This window comes from Schistocerca gregaria, chromosome 7, assembly GCF_023897955.1.
Source record: "Schistocerca gregaria isolate iqSchGreg1 chromosome 7, iqSchGreg1.2, whole genome shotgun sequence".
Taxonomy (NCBI): domain Eukaryota; kingdom Metazoa; phylum Arthropoda; class Insecta; order Orthoptera; family Acrididae; genus Schistocerca; species Schistocerca gregaria.
The window spans coordinates 403,976,660-403,990,183 of record NC_064926.1 but is presented as its reverse complement, the minus strand read 5'-3'; the positions used below and the strand labels follow the sequence as shown (position 1 = coordinate 403,990,183).

Here is a 13,524-nt window from a genome sequence, read left to right as displayed (position 1 = left end):
TCTGTTCTTTTGATCGAAATTAACAATACTTCTCTGTACTACATTTTGTAACTAACGTCCTCCACCCCCCTCTTTCTCTTAAACGTCTTAAGAGATTTGTGAGCGTAACGTTACTGCTTCCTCCATAACTGGTCTTTGTATCTTGGCACTGCCTATTTAATCCGTTTCTAGATGGCAATACTAAGGGGATAATATTGAATCATGTGCTTGTTTGTATTTCATTTTCACTACATACAGGACTATACTCGACATATCCAGAATGAAAATTTCCACTCTGCAGCGGAGCTTGTGGTGATATGAACTTCCTAAGGAGACGAGTGACTAGTGGAAGTAAAAATGTGAGGATGTCTCCTGAGTTGTGCTTGGGTAGCTCATATGGTAGAGCGTTTGATACCAAAAGGCAAATTTCCCGAGTTCGAGTCTCTGGCCAGTATAAGTTTCAATCCCCCTAGAAGTTTTCTATTCGACTCAAGTCGGAGTGATAATTGGCTCTATAAATGATGGATCCATATCACCATTTCTTAACATTTTCATATCTTTCTTCCTAGTAAGATCTAATTTATTGCTGCAGTTCACAATAAGGTTCATTGTCTTCTGAGTAACGTGGAGTGTGAGGAGTCATATAATATGAAAATGCACTCGGCGTCTGTTTTTTCCCTGAAGCCAAAGCTTTCAAGGCTGCTGCACATACGCCCTGGTCTTTTACTCTGACTGTGGCAGATGTTGTGTTGGTTTTTAACCGAACTGATAGAGTTACACTCTCCTTGGTGGAAGTCAGAGACCGTCATTGCACTGTTTACCACTTTATAGCGGTCTCTCAGGAGCACCTTGTTACAGAGATGTGCACACTCTGAAACCGCACGAAGTAAAAGAAGAGCATCGACTAACCAATTCAAATACTGTTGCGCAGTGTGAGTACTGGAACTGAAACTTGCAGGCTGTGTGTAATGGAGATGATGATCTGAAAAGCTCATTCTTCATATGAAGTGCACCATCATTTATTGGCAGTAGTATAGCTACAACGCTTCCAGTACATTTTTTGGTATGTATATACATAAGGCATCGTGCTTAGTACCAGCCCATGATTTCATACACAGAGGTCCGTACATGCAGGGTGCAGGAGAGTGGCGAAACGATCAGCAGCAACCTCACATAGCGTCACCAGAAGAAAAAACACATACATTGTTTATGTCAAGTGTCAAAATGTTATGTCCATTTCTAAAATGTCTGTATTGTTTATCAAAACACCTAAGCTTCATCACCAACATACATCCCCCCCCCCCCTCCCACAAACACACACAACTTTGTTGCATGACAGATTAACAATACAGGCAATTTAGATGTGGAAATATTGAAGTTTGAGATATCCACTGTGCCTTGCATCAAGTGAAGTACACAGAAATAACAACAGCACACAGTCTCGTGTTAGATGTCAAGTATATCTTAACCTGTCATGCAACAACATTTTGTGTGTGTGTGTGTGTGTGTGTGTGTGTTTTCTGATGAAGCTGTGTCATGTTGCTGCTGACTACTCGCAACTCTCCTGCCCCCTGCATGTAGGCAACCCCTTGTGTGGGGTCTCGTGTGTACGGTACTATGCTGGGCAAGGTACATACAAACGCACCAAAAAGTGAGCCAGAAGCCCAGCAGTTACACTAGTGTTGAGGCACGAGAATTAGTAGAACAGTCGCCGTTGGGGTTCTGAAAATCGTCACCAGTATCATGAAGAGCCTCCACATGAAGGCGTAAGTATGGTGAGTGACTGTGCCATCAGCTCCGCTGAACCATAAGTTCTCAAATTTGTGTGAATAATATATTGCAACCCTTTTCTGAGACAGCTAACGGAAAGACCTACGGCTGCTTCACGCAGGACACCACAAAGGTACACGGAGCCCAATGACAGTGTTATGAGGTGTTTTTGATAGGAGGAACTATCGTCTCCTGCTGGTACACCAGTTTGAAGTGCTAAGTGGAAGAAAGTTTAATTTTTTTTTTACTACTTCTCCGATGGCCAGTCCTACCATTTCAGTTCCTACAACCGACACACCACCTGCCACAGTCGGAAAAACGGGCAGAAGCAGGTATTGCAGTCATCAGAGTCAGTCTCCTTGCTATTGGTTCCCACGGAACTCCGGACAAAACGCTTGTCTCATACCGACAAGGAGGCCACAAGACAATAAGATTTTTGTAATTGTTTCCATTTACGCTACGTGAAGCTCAGAACTGAAATATGACTCCCCGAAAGCAGTTACATGCAACTCTCAAAAACCTCGAGAAAATTGCCTTTGAAGTTTCTCGACTGTAAAAGCCTAAAGCAATGTTATTTTTCGCGAAAGGCTGTGTGGCTTTGTGGTAGAATGCTAGCCTGCCATGTAGAAGTATTGGGTTTGATTCCCAGCTGCTACAAATTTTTAAACAGTGATGCACGTTCTACTAGCATTTCTTTGAACTTTAAAATACGTAAAGAGGAAAACAAATATCAGAAGCGCTAGAGACTGATAATCGTTGGTTCGAGTCTCGCTTCGGTCATTAATTTTCCTTTTCTTTTCCATTCAGTTGGAATACCTATGTCATTTAAACATACATTTCATTTAATACATTTTAAATAATAAATATCTATCATTTCTTATAATAAATTCACGTCTTCTTATTTCAAGTTAGGAATCGCACACAAAAATCCGGTTTTCATTGCAAATAAAAGTCTGTAATTACCGATGTTTTGTAAAAGATTGTTTAAAAATATTAAAAATTAATTTTTCTATTCTTATGTGCGATACTCTCCACGGAAATGCTCATGCATAATGCTCCTTCGTTTAAAAAAAATGGCTCTGAGCACTATGGGACTTAATGTCTGAGGTCATCAGTCCCCTAGAACTTAGCACTACTTAAACCTAACTAATCTAAGGGCATCACACACATCCGGGCCCGAGGCAGGATTCGAACCTGCGACCGTAGCGGTCGCGCGGTTCCAGACTGTAGCGCCTAGAACCGCTCGGCCACCACGGCCCAGACTGAATCCTTCGTTTAAAATTTTACTGCAATCTACACTCGAAACCAGGCTACGCACTTGTGGTAGGCGAGCATTCTCCTACAGAGCTAGGAGGACCATAGGAAAAACAACCTTCCTTTAGGGAATTACAGACGCTATGAAAAACTTCAAAGTCGATTTTGTCGAGAAATTCTGAGTATTGCATGAATTATCCTGGCTGATTGTAGCTTGAGTTCTGAACTTCAAGTACCATAAATATAAAGATAATTACAAAAATCCAACTGTCTTGCTGTCTGCTTTGGAATCACTCTGTACTCTACTGGAGAAGTAGGGAGATCTCACTGACTCTGCTGATGTTAAACGAAAAAGGCTCATAGAACAAATCAGAATAGAAAAAGTTTGATTTTCTCATCTCCCTGCGTGTCACCTGTGAAAACAGCGCTTACTGATCTACTTTAAGTTGGTCTGAGTGACGAAAGTGAACGTTTGAGGAAAATAAGACGGGTTATTCACATAGAATGGTTCTATTTATGAAAGTCAATCGGCTACATTTGTTTAATTTCTCTCTCTCTCTCTCGTGTGTGTCTGTGTTTGGAGTGGGGGGCTAGGGAGGGGGGAAAGAGAGGCTGAGCAGAGAGAGCCTCCATGTCCTTGGTCTAATACTCTGAGCGGAGTGAAAACTGGAGTTCCTAGATACTACGGAATGTATTTTTGTCAGAATTTTGATAGCCAAATGAATAGTCGGAAATGGGCTAATGGGGTGTGAAATTGACCAGCGTGGGGCCTAGTTGTCAAAAAAGATTTAATTGTTTGAAAGTAATGATAGTAATTAAAAAACTTACTGATTTGAGTAAAAATTTAAATACTTCACCAGCAGCTGCTGCTAGTTATGTAAAGGAAGTGTCAAAAAAAATAAATCTGGATGGGTGAGAGTGGTGCTCGCGCTATGAGCGTTCAGTAACAAACTTAATTATGTATATAGGTAGTTCGTCTGTAGAACTGATGAGCTAGTTTGCAAGTAGCATCACATGTGGCATTAATGGCTGTATCTTTCGACTGCATTGACTTAGAAGCTTCAACTTTTTACAGCGCTATGGGACCGTAGATAAAAATAGACATAAATTTCCGCTCGTTACCTCTACTACCAGCCCCAGAAAAAGAGGTATTAACAGACGGATAGACAGAGATAACAAAGCGATCCTTGTAAGGTTTACATTTTTACTGATTGAGTTGTAGAACCCCAAAAATAGAAAATCAGAGATTAAATTCAAACTCTCTGCATTCTGTATACTTTTTAAAAAATTACAATGCCCGCCCGGTTGCCCTGCGGTCTAACGCACAGCTTTCAGGGCGGGAAAGAGCGCCGGTCCCCGGCACGAATCCGCCCGGCGGACTTGTGTCGAGGTCCCGTGAGCCGGCCAGTCTGTGAATGGTTTTTAGGCGGTTTTCCATCTGCCTCGGCAAATGCGGGCTGGGTCCCCTTATTCCGCCTCAGCTACACTATGTCGCTGATTGCTGCGCAAAGAAGTTCTCCACGTACGCGTACACCACCACTACTCTACCACGCAAACATAGGGGTTTCACTCGTCTGGTGTGAGACGTTCCCAAGGGGTCCACCGGGGGCCGAACCGCACAACAAGCCTGGTTTCGGTGTGGGGCGGCGGAGGGGTGAAGTTGACTGCGGTTGTCGTCGTGCGGTTGCGGGCTGCTGCGGGGACGGAGCCCCTCCGTCGTTTCTAGGTCCCCGGTAAACATAACATAACGTAATAAAATTACAATACCATGTTTTATGGTTTCTAAAGAAAACCTCCAAATAGAAAAAAATTGAAAAATAGGAAACGATCAAATATTTTGTGAAATGCTTTCCCTGGTAGTAAGAAATAAAAAAGATAAGAAAAAAAATGGATTCGCTTCTGAAAGATGAAGAAATCACGCACAGCAATTAAGGTGCTTACTGAGAATTGAAAGTTCAATGTTTTACTTAGAGAATTTTAAAAAATACTGGGGGGGGGGGTTTGTATGTAGGAATTTCACTTAGCAGTATCCTTACGTCACTAACTTATGAGCGTCTCAGTTGCTGCGCATGTTTTCGAGCATCATTCAATGACGCGTTAAATTTTTTTTCATACTTTTAGCCAAATCATTCCACAAAACATTTGAGGATTTTTTTCTCAAAAATTATTTTTGGCGTATAACAGCTATCACTTGTGAGAACTGTGTTGTAGCACCGCTAGCAATGTGTCGAATGGCTCTGAGCAATATGGGACTTAACATCTGAGGTCATCAGTTCCCTAGAACTTGAACTACTTAAACCTAACTAACGTAAGGACATCACACACATCCATGCCCGAGGCAGGATTCGAACCTGCGACCGTAGCAGTCCCACGGTTCCGGACTGCAGCGCCTAGAACCGCACGGCCACCGCGGCCGGCTACCAACGTGTCACTTAGAAGAATTGCAGTAATTAATTTATCAAGGACTTAGACGCGGAATGGGTGTACAGTAGTACACAGTAGTAGAATGCTTCTGTATATGCAGTCTAACTGGTTTGGAACTACGAGACGGTTACGGTGCTGGTATCTCTAGGCCCGACCTAATTCCTCTAAGCCTGGCTGCATTTTAGCAGAGAAATACAGAATGATAAAACAAATACTGAATACGTATTCGCATTCGTGCACGTTGAATACAGTACCCACAGCCGGACGGCACTCGTGTTGCGCGCTGTACTGCATGCTGTGACCTCGGCGCCAGTCGGCCAACACAGACAATGTTTCGCAGGAGCTGTACAATGCAGGGAGGGGGCAAGCAGAGGGACGGTGGAGGCTGACTAATGGCTGCGTCTGCGACAGCCACCAGCCGGCTCCCGTCGACGGCTGAGTCATTAGCGCCCTCTCGTGACCCTGCGGTGGCGCTGGCGGACAGAGCCGAGTGCAAGGCTCGACACAATTCATTAACGTCCGCGTGTTGGCGTAGCTCGGGCCGCGGCGACACCGGCGTTTTTCTCATTTAAATACGGCGCCTTGTAGCAGCGAAATGCGCCGTCATTTCTCTTGAAAGCACGGGCTTCGGATTCTGCAGACTCACATTCCACGCCCACCGCGAAAGAATGTGATGTGATGGAGCTATCTCATGAGCAGATTTTTGTCCCGATGCGTATTAGAGGATAATAATACCGAGACGACTGTTTATTCATGGTGGATTCTGTGCTCTACATGATGTGCTGGGTCCAGTTCCAGCTGATGGTACTAATTTATGGCGCTGACGAAGCATTACGAGCATAACTAAAGGGGTAGTGAGCTAACAAACTAGGAAAAATCGGAGCAGAGTATTACATCGTAACAACGTGTCTATGGTCTGTGGAGTCAGAACTGCGATTCACTGCGCGTGATTATGGTCTGCGATGTCAAAAAAATTAACCCCGCAGTTAAAATACGAATAGAAGAAGAAGTAAGAACGAATAGTCAAGGAACTAAACCACTTAGGGGTTTTTACCAGATGAAGGAAGTTGTTAGCGTGAAATCTGCTAATGCATCCTGGAATAAGAAACTTCTCACTGTAGATAAGAGAAGTGTAGAATAATTGTAGGGGTATACAAACATAGAAATTGTAGCACAGACAATCGGGGGCAGTGCACGCAACACACATGCGAGACAGCATTAGTCTAGTTGAACGGCTGTTGACCAAATAATAAACGAGTAATTACGGATGTTGAACCATGATATGTATAATGAGGGGTCTTACATACAGGTTGAGTCACTAACTATTGCCACCAAGAATAACTCCGAAATTACGATAGGAACTGAAAAGTTTGTGGGACAAAGGTTGCATGGGACAACGGGGGCCATAATATTACGTTGGTTTTTTGTTGCTGGGTGGGGTCGCTTCAGACATATAAAGGTCAAGTTTTGTTTTTTAAGTGGGATGCTATAGTTTGGTACTCATTTTCTGATAGTGGCTATCGAGACGAATTAAATGATGTGTAAGAGTAAGGTCAACGAAGGTCACAAAGGTGGGATGAACGTCCATTTACAGAAGGTGTTCGAAGTGACGACCATTGCTATCTATGCAGTGTTACAATCTTCTTATCATGGATTGAGTGGCATTCCTTATCACATCGGCACTTATCAAAGCACATGCTCTGGCCGTTCTCTCTCGCATATCGTCAGGGGTAATTGGAGCGTGTTTATAAACAATGTCTTTTAACAATCACCACAAGGAAAAATCCAGAACCGTCGAGTATGGCGAAGGAGCCGACCACGACACATCTCCGCGTCCAATCCAACGATTTGGGAACTGTCTCTACTGCCATCAGCGAAAAATGTGCCGGAGACCCAGCGTGTTGATACAACATTCTGCTCCTTGTTCTTCAAGGTATTTCTTCCAATAACAGACCTAATGTTTCTTGCAGGAAAGTGGTGTACTTCCTACCATTAATATTTCCTTCGATGAAATAGGAGCCTATAATTCTGTCCTCCAGAATCCCACACCATACATTCACCAACCACGGTTTTTGTTGTGCAACTTATCGCATCCAACACGGATTTTCAGTTCCCCAATAATGCATATTATGCAAATTAACTCTTCCATGGCTCGTGAATTCAACCTTTCCAGTAAATAAAATCAAATTAATAAATGTGTCATCCCTCTGAATCTGAAGTTGAGCACATCGCCAGGATTCAATGCGACGCATACAATCCGTACCAGTTAATTCTTGTTGGAGACAGGGTAAGAATGATATTTATGGCGATGCAGAACACGAACAACACTACTCTGGCTCATGCCAAATTTCCTTACGATTTGACACGAACTAACTAACACAAGGATCTAGAACCACAGTGGCAAGAGTATCAATTTCCGTTTCCTCGTTAGTAACTTTCTTTTGCCGGATATGTATACGATGCGTTAAAGATCCAGTTGTTCTCAATTTATCATACACATATTTAAATGTGTGACGTGTAGGGTGAATATGTTGAGGATAGCTTTCAGCGTATAAGTCTCCAGCTCTCACTGGATTTCGTTAGCATTCTCCGTAAATGAGAAGCATATCGACTTGTTCTTCGAAGGAATACATCATTCACATTCGCTTGATTCGACGATAGTAGTCTTAACATTCATATTAGTGTTGTACTGCGAAAACGTCTGATGGTGTTTACATGTCCATGGCACGTTAGATGGATACGCCATATGCGGCGAATATTTACTGTTTGCACGATATGCGAGAGAATTGTCAGACCATGTGCTTCGGTAAGTGCCGAAGTGATAAGGAATACCACTCAATCCATGATAAGAAGATTGCAGCACTGCATTGACACCAATTGTCATCACTTCGAGTACCTTCTGTAAATGAACGTTCACGCCACCTTTTTGACCTTCATTGACCTTCAAAAACCTTACTGTTACACATCATTGGATTCGTCTCGATAGCCGCTAGCAGAAAATAAGTACCAAACTATAGCATCCCATTAAAATAAATGTTGACCGTCGTATCCCTGACGCGGACCCACCTAGCAACAGAAAACCAACGTCATATTAAGGCCCCCGTTGCCCCATGCAAGATTTGTCCCACAAGTTTTCAGCTACTGTCGTACTTTCGGAATTTTTCTAGGTGGCAACAGTTAGTGACTCACCCTGTATATTACTGACTATGCCTGATAGCATATGCTTTTAAGAACCTGATAATAGGATCCCCCCCCAAGAGTCATGGACCTTGCCGTTGGTGGGGAGCCTTGCGTGCCTCAGCGATACAGATAGCCGTAAAGTAGGTGCAACCACAACGGAGGGGTATCTGTTGAGAGGCCAGACAAACGTGTGGTTCCTGAAGAGGGGCAGCAGCCTTTTCAGTTGTTTCAGGGGCAACAGCCTGGATGACTAACTAATCTGGCCTTGTAAAACTAACCAAAACGGCCTTGCTGTGCTGGTACTGCGAACGGCTAAAAGCAAGGGGAAACTACAGCCGTAATTTTTCCCGAGGGCATGCAGCTTTACTGTATGGTTAAATGATGATGGCGTCCTCTTGGGTAAAATATTCCGGAGGTAAAATAGTCCCCCATTAGGATCTCCAGGCGGAGACTACTCAGTAGGACGTCGTTATCAGGAGAAAGAAAACTGGCGTTCTACGGATCGGAGCATGGAATGTCAGATCCCTTAGTCGAGCAGGTAGGTTAGAAAATTTTAAAAGAGAAATGGATATGTTAAATTTAGATATAGTGGGAATTAGTGAAGTCCGCTGGCAGGAGGAACAAGACTTTTGATTAGGCGAATACAGTGTTATAAATACAAAATCAAATAGGGGTAATGCAGGAGTCGGTTTAATAATGAATAAAAATAGCAGTGCGGGTAAGCTACAAACAGCATAGTGAACGCATTATTGTTGCCAAGATAGATACGAAGCCCACGCCTGCTACAGTAGCACAAGTTTATATGCCAACTAGCTCTGCAGATGACGAAGAAATTGAAGAAATGTATGATGAAATAAAGGAAATAATTCAGGTAGTGAAAGGAAACAAAAATTTAATAGTCATGGATGACTGAAGTTCGGTAGCAGGAAGAGGAAGAGAAGGAAACGTAGTAGGTGAATATGGATTGGGGCTAAGAAATGAAAGAGGAAGCCGCCTGGTAGAATTTTGCACAGAGCATAACTTAATCATAGCTAACACTTGGTTCAAGAATCATAAAAGAAGGTTGTATACATGGAAGAAGCCTGTAGATACTGACAGGTTTCAGATAGATTACATAATGGTAAGACAGAGTTTTAGGAATCAGGTTTTAAATTGTAAGACATTTCCAGGAACAGATGTGGTCTCTGACCACAATCTATTGGTTATGAACTGTAGATTAAAACTGGAGAAACTGCAAAAAGGTGGGAATTTAAGGAGATGGGACCAGGATAAATTGACTAAACCAGAGGTTGTACAGCGTTTCAGGGGTAGTATAAGGGAACAATTGATAGGAATGAGGGAAAGAAATACAGTAGAACAGGAATGGGTGGCTTTGAGAGATGAAGTAGTGAAGGCAGCAGAGGATCTAGTAGGTAAAAAGACGAGGGCTGGTAGAAGTCCTTGGGTAACAGAAGAAACATTGAATTTAATTGCTGATAGGAGAAAATATAAAAATGCAGTAAATGAAACTGGCAAAAAGGAATACAAACGTTCAAAAATGAGATTGACAGGAAGTGCAAAATGGCTGAGCAGGGATGGCTAGAGGACAAATGTAGAGGCTTATCTCACTAGGGGTAAGATAGATGCTGCCTACAGAAAAATTAAAGAGACCTTTGGAGAAAAGAGAACCACTTGTATGAATATCAAGAGCTCAGATGGAAACCCAGTTCTAAGCAAAGAAGGGAAAGCAGAAAGGTGGAAGGAGTATATAGAGGGTCTATAGAAGGGCGATGTACTTGAGGACAATATTATGGAAATGGAAGAGGATGTAGATGAAGATGAAATGGGAGATACGATACTGCGTGAAGAGTTTGACAGAGCACTGAAAGACCTGAGTCGAAACAAGGCCCCGGGAGTAGACAACATTCCATTAGAACTACTGATGGCCTTGGGAGAGCCAGTCATGACAAAACTCTACCATCTGGTGAGCAAGATGTACGAGACAGGCGAAATACCCTCAGACTTCAAGAAGAATATAATAATTCCAATCCCAAAGAAAGCAGGAGTTGACAGATGTGAAAATTACCGAACAATCAGTTTAATAAGTCACGGATGAAAAATACTAACGCGAATTATTTACAGACGAATGGAAAAACCGGTAGAAGCCGACCTCGGGGAAGATCAGTTTGGATTTCCGTAGATGAGGCAATACTGACCCTACGACTTATCTTAGAAAATAGATTAAGCAAAGGCAAGCCTACCTTTCTAGGATTTGTATAGTTAGAGAAAGCTTTTGACAATGTTGACTGGAATACTCTCTTTCAAATTCTGAATGTGGAAGAGGTAAAATACAGGGAGCAAAAGGCTATTTACAATTTGTACAGGAACCAGATGGCAGTTATACGAGTCGAGGGGCATGAAAGGTAAGAAGTGATTGGGAAGGGAGTGAGTCAGCCCGATGTTATTCAATCTGTATACTGAGCAAGCAGTGAAGGAAACAAAACAAAAATTCGGAGTAGGTATAAAAATCCATGGAGAAGAAATAAAAGCTTTGAGGTTCGCCGATGGCAGTGTAATTCTGTCAGAGACAGGAAAGGACTTGGAAGAGCAGTTGAATGGAATGGATACTGTCTTGAAAGAAGGATATAAGATGAACATCAACAAAAGCAAAACGAGGATAATGGAATGTAGTCGAATTAATTCAGGTGATGCTGAGGGAATTAGATTAGGAAATGAGACACTTAAAGTAGTAAAGGAGTTTTGCTGTTTCGGGAGCAAAATAACTGATGATGGTCGAAGTAGAGAGGATATCAAATGTAGACTGGCAATGGCAAGGAAAGCATTTCTGAGGAAATGAAATTTGTTAACATCGAGTATAGATTTAAGTGTCAGGAAGTCGTTTCCGAAAGTATTTGTATGGAGCGTAGCCATGTATGGAAACGAAATATGGACGATAACTAGTTTGGACAAGAAGAGATTAGAAGCTTTCGAAATGTGGTGCTACAGAAGAATGCTGAAGATTAAATGGGTAGATCATATAACTAATGAGGAGGTATTGAATAGGATTGGGGAGAAGAGAAGTTTGTGGCACAACTTGACAAGAAGAAGAGATCTGTTGGTAGGACACGTTCGGAGGCATCAAAAGATCACCAAATTAGTATTGGAGATCAGCGTGGAGGATAAAAATCGTAGAGGGTGACCAAGAGATGAATACACTAAACAGATTCAGAAAGATGTAGGTTGCACTAGGTACTGGGAGATGAAGAAGCTTGCACACTATTTTTTAGTAACGCGATCTGATTTTCAATAATCCTTACAAAAGAATGGTCCTGACTAACATCAACCTATACCTTTCATGAATCACTTACCTCACAAAATCGTCGTTACTCGAACTACTGCAATATAGCGAGTGCCAATACTGCCAGCTAAATAAAAGATTCTAGCTACTGAAGGCACCAACTACTGATAGGCATAGTTAGCACATGAAAGATTTTGATAGAGAACAAACAATGTATTCACCTTAATAGCGTTCACAGGAAACATTCCTCACACACAAAGAAAGAAAATATATTTTGTGGACATGTGTCCGGAAACGCTTACTTTCCATGTTAGAGCTCATTTTACTACTTCTCTTCAAATTACAATAATCATGGAATGGAAACACACAGCAACAGAACGTACCAGCGTGACTTCAAACACTTTGTTACAGGAAATGTTCAAAATGTCCTCCATTAGCGAGGATACATACATTCACCCTCCGTCGCATGGAATCCCTGATGCGCTTATGCAGCCGTGGAGAATGACGTATTGTATCACAGTCGTCCACAATACGAGCACGAAGTGTCTCTACATTTGGTACCGGGGTTGCGTAGGCGGGAGCTTTCAAATGCCCCCATAAATGAAAGTCAAGAGGGTTGAGCTCAGGAGAGCGTTGAGGCCATGGAATTGGTCCGCCTCTACCAATCCATTGGTCACCGAATCTGTTGTTGAGAAGCGTACGAACACTTCGACTGAAATGTGCAGGAGCTCCATCGTGCATGAACCACATGTTGTGTCATACTTGTAAAGGCACATGTTCTAGCAGCACAGGTAGAGTATCTCGTATGAAATCATGATAATGTGCTCCATTGAGCGTAGGCTGAAGAACATGGGGCCAAAAACAAGACATCACCAACAATGCCTGCCCAAACGTTCACAGAAAATCTGTGTTGATGACGTGATTGCATAATTGCGTGCGGATTCTCGGCAGCCCATACATATTGACTGTAAAAGTTTATAATTTGATCGCGTTGGAATGAAGCCTCATACGTAAAGAGAACATTTGCACTGAAATGAGGATTGACACATTGTTGGATGAACCATTTGCAGAAGTTTACCGGTGGAGGCCAATCAGCTGCTTATAGTGCCTACACACGCTGTAACTTGGTACGGAAACAACTGGTTCTCCCGTAGTACTCTCCATTCAGTGACGTGGTGAACGTTACCTTGTACAGCAGAAACTTCGCTGACATTAGGGTTATCGTCAACTGCACGAAGAATTGCCTCGCCCATTGCAGGTGTCCTCGTTGTTCTAGGTCTTCCCCAGTCGCGAGTCATAGGCTGGAATGTTCCGTGCTCCCTAAGACGCCGATCAATTGCTTCGAACGTCGTCCTGTCAGGACACCTTCGTTCTGGAAATCTGTATCGATACAAACGTACCTCGCCACGGCTATTGCCCCGTGCTAATCCATACATCAAATGGGCATCTGGCAACTCCACATTTGTAAACATTGCACTGACTGCAAAACCACGTTCGTGATGAACACTAACCTGTTGATGCTACTTACTGTTGTGCTTTAGAGCAATGAGTCGCATGTCAACACAAGCACCGAAGTCAACATTACCTTCCTCCAATTGGGCCAACTGGCGGTGAATCGAGGAAGTACAGTACATACTGAC

The 13,524-nt window shown here is 42.7% G+C and overlaps 1 protein-coding gene across 1 annotated transcript in view; it reads right to left on the bottom strand.

The window, feature by feature from the left end:
* LOC126281863 (ras association domain-containing protein 10-like) overlaps positions 1-13,524 on the bottom strand; it is a 1,002,113-nt gene that overhangs the window by 406,001 nt on the left and 582,588 nt on the right. The window lies entirely within an intron of this gene.